Source organism: Mustela nivalis (assembly GCF_964662115.1).
Source record: "Mustela nivalis genome assembly, chromosome: 5".
Taxonomy (NCBI): Eukaryota; Metazoa; Chordata; class Mammalia; order Carnivora; family Mustelidae; genus Mustela; species Mustela nivalis.
This window is the reverse complement of record NC_139024.1, coordinates 23,260,713-23,271,027: the sequence shown is the minus strand read 5'-3', so window position 1 is coordinate 23,271,027 and position 10,315 is coordinate 23,260,713. Positions and strand designations below refer to the sequence as shown.

The 10,315-nt window shown below is 45.0% G+C and overlaps 1 protein-coding gene across 1 annotated transcript in view; it reads left to right on the top strand.

Moving 5' to 3' along the window:
• The first annotated feature begins 9,138 nt into the window (after window positions 1–9,138).
• FOXO3 (forkhead box O3) overlaps window positions 9,139–10,315 on the top strand; it is a 127,120-nt gene continuing 125,943 nt past the window's right edge. The window contains exon 1 of the mRNA XM_082732057.1: window positions 9,139–9,336. The gene's annotated coding sequence lies outside the window, so the exon portion shown is untranslated. The remainder of the gene's footprint in view (window positions 9,337–10,315) is intronic.

Here is a 10,315-nt window from a genome sequence, read left to right as displayed (position 1 = left end):
GCAAAGAAGTGAAGGTGAGACTTTTCCAACATGTGAAGAAGAGTGGATAGAACCACCAACTGGAAGCCAGGTGCTCAGGCCAGACACCTGGAATGTTCTCGGGGTGGGCAGAGAGACTCGGAGTGGACTCAGAAAGCCCATCCTACTAACAGTACTAGGACACCTTGCTCAGACAGGCCACCAAGAAGGGGTCAATCAGGACCTGAACTGAGAGAAAAGTTCCTCCAACAAAGGATAACCTTTTTTCTAAGGTATTTGAACCGTCACTAATGAATAACATTCAGACTCAAAGACACCATCCTTATGAAGCAACTGTGGGAGCTGACTTGGTACTTTTCTATGCTAGGGTTTGCTGTAACATATGTGCAGGCCTCATACCTTACTAGTTTGAGAACTGTGAGCTGTCTACATCAGGCTTACGAAATCTGTCAAACTTTTATATGTTTCCTCTGTCACCTTCCTGTTCCACAAGTTTACTCCATTTTCAGGTGGGGATGTAGGTTGAGGCAATAATCAGATCTAATGTCTCTTGAACTCTAAAACACACTCTGTGGGGGTTTTAGTATTAGGCTTCTTCTAGAAAACTTGACATACTAGTGGACATGCCAAATTGCACCAGGTAGATGTAATATAGTCTGAAGGGTAATGGATGGTTCCATACAGCCTTGATTCCTTTAAAGTACCACATCAATATTTTATTTTTTATTTCTTTTAAGGTTTTATTTATTTATTTCAGAGAGAGAGAGCGAGAGAGAGCGAGCGCACTAGCAGGGGAGTGGCCGGCAGAAGGAGAGGGAGAAGCAGACGCCCTGCTGAGCAGGGAGCCTGATGTGGGGTTCCATCCCAGGACCTTGGGATCATGACCTGAGTGGAAAGCAGGTGCTTAACTGACTGAGCCATCAGCCGTCCCTGCATCAATATTTTAAAGTAATTTGTATTTAAGATTCCAATTACTAGATATTTAAAATAGATTTTCTAACAAGAAGACACAGACCCAGGCTTACTTCTCTAGTTTTCCCAAGATGAGAAAAAGAGTGGATGGACCACTCACAAAGCCCAAGGCCATCTCCAGCTGGATTAATGCAGGATTGCATTCATTCTGCCTTCATGCCTTCCTTTCCTGTAGAAGTGATTCTTTGGATCTTACAAAAGGATTTTTAAAACTGTGGTCACAGTTTTACTGTTCAAAAGAGGAGCTGAGTACTTTCTTCCTTCAACTGACAAACATAGCATATAAAGTATTCAGCCTGGCCCCTCTGTCTTCCAGGATCTAAGATCTGTTTGGGAAGAAAAAATTACAAATAAATAAGAAGTGCTTTCATTTCAAATCTATTTTTTTAAGACTCTCATTCTCTTTTATTTCTTGAAATACATTAAACACACTTATTTTCTGTGTCTGCTTCTTCCAATATCCCAAATCTTTGTGTACCTGATCCTAATGTTTCTATCTGCTTTTACTTATGGAGGCTTGCTTCCTTGCTTGTTTTGTTTTCTGATTGTAAGCTTCTGTTCTTGAAGCTTTATCTGTAGGCATTCTTTGGGGCCCAAATTCAAGAAAATCTCCAGAGAGCATTTGTGTTTGTTTTGCCTGGTGTTTGGAGCACCCCAATTTTGGACTCATTAAGTTTTAAACATTCCATGGTATCCTGAATTTAGATCACAATCTTCCATGCAGACCACACTATAATTATGAACCCGTGAGGAAGAGTCATATCTCCTTTTTGTTTTTCTCTATCCAACACTAGGATCAATACAGGCAAATATTTCCAGGGTCCTCTTCTGCATAGCAAGTCAATTTCACTTTCATCTTGACTGTGGTTCTTTGGTATCCCAGTTTTATGAAAGATGTTCTTTTTTAAAAAATATATGTATTTTCTTGTAAATGAAACTATTTTCTCCCAACTTTATTGAGGTATAATTGACAGGTGGCACTGTGTAAGTTTAAGGTGTACAATGAGTACTTGCTTTGGAATACAGTAAAATCGGAATGATGCAGAGATTAGCATGGTCGTGTACAAAGGTTACATGCAAGTTTGGGAAGCATTCCATTTTTTTTTTAAAGGTGTATAGTGTGATTACTTGTTATGTGCATACACTGTGCCATGATTATCAACATTAGGTTAGTTAACACATCACCTCACATAGTTACCATTTTGTGTGCCTGTGGTGAGAACATTTAAGATTTACTCTCAGCAACTTCCCAGTATAAAATATAGTGCTGTTAACTATAGTCACCACACTGTACATCAGCTCCCCAGAACTTATTTATCTTGTGACTGAAAGTTTGTATCCTTTGACCAACAGCTCTCCGCTTCATTTTTTAATTGTAAATTAAAATTTACAATTTTAAATTATTTTTTATTTTTCAATTTTATTTTTTTATTTAAAAGATTTTATTTATTTATTTGACAGAGAGAGAGAGAGAGAGATCACAAGTAAGCAGAGAGACAGAAAGAGAGAGGGGGAAGCAGGCTCCCTGCTGAGCAGAGAGCCCAATGCGGGGCTCCATCCCAGGACCCTGGGTTCATGACCTGAGCCAAAGGCAGAGGCTTTAACCCACTGAGCCACCCAGGCGCCTGTAAATTATTTTTTTAATTGTAAATTCTCTGTAAGCAACTTTTTAAAAAAAGATTTTATTTATTTATTTGACAGAGAGAGTGAGAGAGGGAACACAAGCAGGGGGAGTGGGAGAGGGAGAAGCAGGCTCCCTGTCCAGCTGGGAACCTGAAGATGTGGAGCTTGATCCCAGGATCCTGGGATCATGACCTGAGTGCAAGGCAGACACTTAATGATTGAGCCACCCAGGGGCCCAACTCCATTTCCCTCACAAAAAGTCCCTGGCAACCACCAATCTACTCTGTTTCTATGAATTCAGAGAATTTTTAAAATATTCTACATATATGTGAGATAATACAGTCTTTCTCTGTCTGATTTACGTTACTAAGCATACTGCCTGCGAGTTTCATCCATGTTGTCACCAATGGCAGGATTTCCTTTTTTTTATGGCTGAGTAATATTCCATTGCATATATAGGCCACATCTTCTTCATTCCTTTATCTTTCAGTGGACACTTAGGTTGTTTATATGCCTGGGAAACATGCCTTAGGTATTGTGAATTATGCTGCAATGAATATTGGGGATGCAGATATCTTTTTGAGACAGTGATTTCATTTCCTTTGGATCTCTAGAAGTGAGATTGCTGGATCATATGGTTGTTCTATTTTTAATGTTTTGAGGAACCTCCTTGCTGTGTTCCATAGTGACTGTGCCAATTTAAATTGGGATAGGTTCTTACTTTGCTTATGATCTTGGGTAGGCTTGAGGGTTTATCTTCTGTGTCTCCATCGCTGCACACCTATCAATGTGGAAGTTCAAGGACACTGCAGTTTGATAAATTTTCCAGGAGTTTGCTCACTTATTAGGGGTCCTACCTTAACCTCATTTTATCCCCACTTTCTTGCCAGCTTGAGTCATTTAAAACAAATAGTAAGAAAATCATATCCAACTTTGGTTTTCATCAAAAGGTTTGTTCTGGGTATTTATTTCACATATTAATTTGAAGTACTTTAAAAGTAAGTCTAGTGGGTACCTGGGTGGCTCTGTCAGGGTCCAGCCCTATGTCAGGCTCCTCGCTCAGTTGGGAGTCTGCTGGAGATTCTCTTCCTCTCCCTCTGCCCTTCCCTTTGCTCCAGGGCTTGCTCTTTCTTTCTCTCTAAAATAAATAAATCTTTTTTTTTTTTTTTAAGATTTTATTTATTTACTTGCCAGAGAGAGAGAGAGACAGCAAGAGAAGGCACACAAATAGGGTTGGGGAGTGGGACAGGGAGAAGCAGGCTTCCTGCTGAGCAGGGAGCCAGAGGCGGGGCTCCATCCCAAGACCCTGGGATCATGACCTGAGCCGAAGGCAGAGGCTTAATGACTGAGCCACCCAGGCACCCCTAAAATAAATAAATCTTAAAGAAAGAAAAGGCTAGGTGATGTATAATCAATTGCTTAGCAGGATTGAAGTAGTTTCTCAAATGCTTCTGTTCCCTTCACTTTCTATTCAGAACAAATCTTTGTCTTCGGAACACCAGACAATGGCTGAGTGGATGTGCTATGGTGTGCTAGCAAACTGACCCCCAGGAAAAAGAAAACAAACCAAACCCATAAAAGACTTGATTGTTAGCATTTGCCAGTTTCTGTGGCGGTAACAACTCCCACAGCAGTTGGTTTCAAGTAACTAATTTGATTCACTGAGCGAAGAGTTGGGAAGGGACGAGCACATCCGTTTCTCACGAGCTGCAATGAGCCAATCCCGCCATGGCCTGTAGAAGTAGAAGATATAAATTAAGGAGGCTAAGTCCAATGTCTAGTGGTCCACCAGGAGACATGCATGCAGAGGGCTTGATGATGAAGAGGTGAACTGGAGAGTGCACGACAGCTAATTATCAGCACATGTTACCAGATCTTATTTTTCAAGAAGACTGAGAAATCTGACTTTCAGGTGAAATGGCCTCCTTTTCAAATGTTGCCAATTGATTCAAAAGCTTAAAAACACATAAGAGATCCAAGAAGACAACCTGATGGATATAGATTTGTCTAAATACCAGCTTTGGGTTGGTTGAGTTAGTCCTTGGGGTTATGTTTCTTTGTCTGGTTCCAGCTTTGTTTCTCTAGGCTAGAGGGCCCCCATAGGGAAATCCTGCTGCAAAAGCACTGCGGGGCTGGGGAAGGAGCGCATGTGAGGATTCGCATAGTCTTTGGTTCCAATTCTGGGCCTGCCACTCACTGTGTGACCCAGGGCAAAATTATATGAAATGAGAGGGATGGTTCCTGATGGGGCAGTTGTTCTAGAGGCAAACTGAGATGTTATGGGTATGGGACCTGCCCCCTTTGTGCATACTTGAAGATGGTGTCCTCATTCTTGAGCAGAAGCCAATAGTCATAGGGCAAAGACTGAAGTATAAAGAAGAGACCTCTCATTCAGTGTTCTCGATTTTCACTGCCTTAGATTCACTTGGCAAACATTAAAAAAAAAAAAAAAAATTAACACCTTCTGATTCAGTTGGTCCAAGGCGGAGCCCAAGCATCACTTATTAAAACTCAACCCTTCCCAGTGTTCTAAGCCTAAATGCTTTAGCTTCATCTCCTTTAACCTCATCTTTCCAACAACCCCCCAAACTGTTATTTTCATTTCACGAATGAGGAACTGAGGCCAAGGGTTAGATAACAGCTCAAGGTCACATAGCTGGTAAGTGAGGGAATCAGACTTGACCTCAGAGCCTGAATTCTTAAACCCCATGCCATTTAGCATCACTGTATCTGCCTCCCATGAGAGGGCGGATATAGGGCTTAAGTCCTGCAAATAAAGTGTTTAGTTCAGGGCCCGGAAGTGACAAACAAAGGTTAGCTATCATGGTTACTTTATAATACCCAAACAGAGAACCCTTTCCATTTCCCTATGCAAATCCCTTTCAGGTATATCTTCAATCTTTTTTGGATCCCCCACTTCTTTCCTGCTGTAAACACACATATTGTCCTCCAAATGAATTCTAGGACAGTCGCTCCTAATGACTGGGAAGCTCTGCTGGGGTAGATCATACCTGAAGAAGGCAGAGAGGAGAGAGGACAGGGGCTCCAGAGATTCTTGGGAGAGGGGTGATTAAACTTGCCTCAAAGGATGCCCTGGTAAATAACAAAAATTCAGTGGAATAAATTTGAAGATCCAATTGGCTTCGTTAAACCATTCATGAAGTAAGCAGCATCCTATCTGGCAATAGGAAGGAGCTCCACCAAGCTATAGAGAAGGAAAGGTTTTTAAAGGTGGAAGGGGAGTGGACAACGGAAATCACTAGAAAAGAATGCATTTGTTTCAGGCAAGGTTGCCTTCCTAAGGGACTAGACAAGAGTCCATCAGGTTGGTTATCTCATCAGTACTGACCAGGTAATTCCATGCTGACTGGTTAAGGGTTATATTCCTGGGGGTGGGATGGGGTGGGTGTTGAAACTGCAGTTAGGTTAGGTATGAAGTCTTGGTTTTTCGATGTGGGGCTTAGCATAAGTAACTCCATTTTGGGCCTGCTCTCTCCTTAACACCCTTAAAGACAAGTCAAGTTCAAGCTCTTTAGTATATAGTATTCAATATGTTCTTCCCATGAGTAGTTTGCAGAAGAATGGGGAGGCAGAGGAAGGGACTAATGGGGATGTCAGACAAAGGGTGGGGAGCAGCTATAGACCTGAATATTGGGGATCCTTTCTTGCCAGCTGGCTCACAATTTTTTTGGAGGCTTATATTGTATTTGCTTTCACTCTTCACTGTTGAGATGGATGTAGAAGTCAGGAAATGAGCACTTTGTTGGCAGGCAGCATAGGGCAAGGATGCAGGTGCTTAATGGTGGCCCCTTAGAGGCGGAGCTCCAGTTGTCTCACAATTAAATGTTGGAAATGGTGTATTTACTTAGCTTACTCAGGTAAAAAAAAAAATTTTTTTTAAAGGCTTATTTGAGAGAGAGAGAGCACAAGGGAGCATGACGGGCAGAGGGAGAAGCAGACTCCCCGTTGAGCAGGGAGCCCAACTTGGGGCTCCATTTCAGGATCTGGGATCATGACCTGAGCTGAAGGTAGACTGATCAACTGAGCCACCCAGGTGCCCCCATGTGAATGAAATCTTTAAAAACAAAACAAAATGAAGTGGACAATCACCACCTTAAGTCATTTGTAAAAATTAACAAGAAATGAATTAAGAAATGAGGAAAGTTTTGATTAAAAATTCTCTCACAAAGATAATGCTGGCATTCCTTCTCGATCAACAACTGTTAACTTACTCAGCATTCCTATACAGATCTTCCTTGACTTATTATTTTTTTCAAGGTTTTATTTATTTATTTGACAACGAGAGAGACAGCGAGAGCAGGAACACAAGCAGGGGGGAGTGGGAGGAGCCGGATGCAGGGCTCCATCCCAGGACCTTGGGATCATGACCTGAGCTGAAAGCAATGCTTAATGACTGAGCCACCCAGACTCCCCTCTTCTTTGACTTATGATGATAGGGTTATGTTCTAAAAAGAAAAACAGTGTACGTCGAAAATATTGTTGAGAAAGTATTTAACACACCTAACCTACCAAACATCATAGATTAGCCTAGCCTACCTTAAACACACAACACTTATATTAGCCTACAGTTGGGCCTAATCACCTAACACAAACCCTATTTTATAATCAAGTGTTGATTATCTCATAATTTATTGAACACTGTACTGAAAGCGAACACAGAATGATTGTATGGGTACAGAATGGTTATAAGTACATTGGTTGTTAACACCTGGAATCAGGTGGCTGACTAGGAGCTGTGGAGGGGGGCAGGGTAGGGGAGCATGGATTAACATTCAAAATTTGAAGTAGGGTTTCCACTGAATGTGAATCAGTTCTGCACCACTGTAATGTCAAAAAATCCTAACATCCTAAACTGAACAATCTTAAGTTGGGCATTGTATGTACTAAAAAGTTTAGAGAAAAAAATGGTGGATGGAAGAAATGAAGGACCGTGGAGGCCTGGGAGGGGAAAGCCAAGGTCAAAGCAACTTCAGGCTAAAATAAATCAATTACTGAGGTTCAACCTCAGTTTTCAAGGTTTGCCCACAGGGCCAAATTACAAGGGTATAAACTTTCTGGGTATGATGCACATTTATCAAGCTGAATGCTTATAGTCATGGCCATTTGAAGTTTTTGTTGTTGTTCTTCCATTTGAAGTTAAGATCCTCCAATCCATTTGAAATTTACCCAACACGATGCAGGATCTCTTTTGTTTTTGTCTTGTACTGCTTTTCAACTCCTGAAATATCGAACTTTTTGATGTCTATCCAGCCACGACTGTAAGCTCTTTGAGGGACATAGCTATATCATGTCCCCAACCCCCATTCCTCACCAAAGGGTTACAAGGAGCTCAATTAACCTACTGAATCTTTAACACTTCCATTTTTTTTTGAATGTCCTTGGGATATGCATTCTGTAAATGGACACTCAACAGGTTTATAGTAAAAATCTAATGGCTGAGAGCCCAGCCAGTGTAAACATTCTTTCTAAATCTGCATGTATTTTACCGACAAAGGATTGCTTACATTCGGAGAGGAAAAAGCAGGCATTTCTCTTACAGTGGGTTATAAACATTAAGAAGGAGCAACAGAAAGTTCTCTGGATTTTATGCTATATCAAGGTGCAAAGCACTGGGTGATGGGGCCTTAGGGCTCCTCCCGCAAACCTGAACACGACTCCCAATAATATGCCCAAAGGCACCCCCAGACCCCCTCCTGCACTTCTAACCCGGATCTCCCCCCCCCACCCCCTATGGACACCTGCAGTTCAGTGTTGTCGTCCTGTATCAACGTCGACATTGCCATGCTATAAACGAAAAGCAAACTCGGGACTCCTCTGAAGGGCAGACCCACAATGAGAGGAGAGGAGCAGCAAGCACAGGAGCAACCCCAGCAAGCGGTCAGAGCCCCCTTTCCCAGAGCTCCCTTCCAAAGACAAGCCGAGGTAGCAAAAGCGTTGTGCTTGGCAGAACTGTATGCCCAAGTGACGGGCGCGTAAAGGGCTGGGGACGTTCTGAGCCAGGTAGCGAGGTCACAAACTACGCAGGATAACAGTCTACCTCGCGGCCGGGGTGTACTGTGCCAGGGAGTATGTGAGCGTGTGAAATTGGCTCTGGAAACTGTGGCCGCGGAGCCCAGCCTGGCCTGGCCTCCAGGGCGAAGAGAAAGTAGGTGGCTTTGTTCCCGGAATGTGAATGAGGGAGCCGAAACCTGGCTTTAAAAAGGCAGCTTTCCGCGGCGGAAACGCGACTTCTCCGTAGAGGCTTTGGCAGCGCGCGAAACCCGCCATTAGGTTCCCAGGGCCGAGCCAGCCCCGGCGCCGGAAGCCCGAAGTAGGAACAGCCTGGCTGGCCCGTGAGCAGAGCCGGGAGAGGCCTCTGCGCGGGCCTGCCGCGTCCCCCAGCCAGCGCGGGCGGCCCCACGCGTCCGCCACTCAGCCGCGCGGCCAGCACAACATTCCATTTAAAAATAACACCCACGTGCGCTGGTAAACAAGCGCGCGCGGCTACCGCGCCGCGCGCCCCGGGCGAGCCAGTACGGCGCGCGCCCGCCCTCCTCCCGCACGTGTCCGCCGGCTCCGCCCGCGCCGCTCCAGCGCTGCTCGCTCTCCTCCCCCTTGGACAGCCGCGCACCGCCCCAAAGCCGGGAGTCCTGCCGCTCCCGGGCCCTAGCGTCCCTCCGCTCTGCCAGGCGCGCCCCGCAGGGTGCTCTCCAACTTTCCTCCCCCGACACCGCCACAGCGCGGCAGGACCCATCGCCCCAGGTCGGCTCCCCCTTCTCCCCTCCCCCGTCTTCTCAAGTCCCCCCTCCTTTGGACTCTCCCTCCGCGCACGGAGGATTGGCTTCTGGGTCGGTCGGGTCTCTTTCTCCTCTCCTCCCTCCCCTCCTTTCTTCCCTAGAATTTTACTCGATTGTTTATTATTTGCTGGGGGGCGGGGGCGGGGGGCGGAGAGGGGTGTCTGGGGCCTGGAGACTGGTGGCCGCGGCCAGTCAGCGCGCGGCGTGGTTTGACGAGTAGGCGGCGCAGCGAATGGGGACGCGGCGCAGAGCACCCCGGTCACGCGCGTGTGGATACAATGACATCATCTGTTTGTACGCGTCGAACTAGCTTGGTGCAGGGGCGGGGCTGTACGTCACTTGAGTGACGGGCCCTGCGCAAAGCCCGGAGCCTGGAGTCCGCTGGGTGGGCGGACTCCCGAGTATCCTGGGTTGGACCTTTTTGTGTATTGGGTTGTTGAGGAGCGAGCTTTAGATTCTGAGATATCACCAGTGACTTAGAAGGATTTAAGAAAAAAGGTGGGAAGAGATATTTATGAACCAAAGTGGATCGAGTTTTGGTGTGCGTGTCGCAGGTAGTGCATTCATAACGCACAAATGAACAATTTAGGCACTGACAGGATAAGGACTCGTAAGATGTTTAAACCTAAAGAAGTGTCTTTTTTAAAAACTCAAAAAATGCACAAGTAGCCGTTCTGGAGTCATTTACAAGTTAGAATCAAAGTATTTCCCATTCATAATTGTTCAAAATCTGCTCTTGCGTTTGGGAATGGGGAACAATTTGCATTTCTCCTGAGTTAGTTACACTTCTCCCCTCCTCTGCCGTGAAATCCCTGGAGAGTGAGCCACTGCGTCGGGCGTCCTAGGTAAGAGACTCGGCTGCAGACCTCGGTGCCCGATCAAATCTGAAGGCATCAGTGTATCGAAGTCCTGTAAGGCACCAACATTTTCGCTTGTATTTCCAC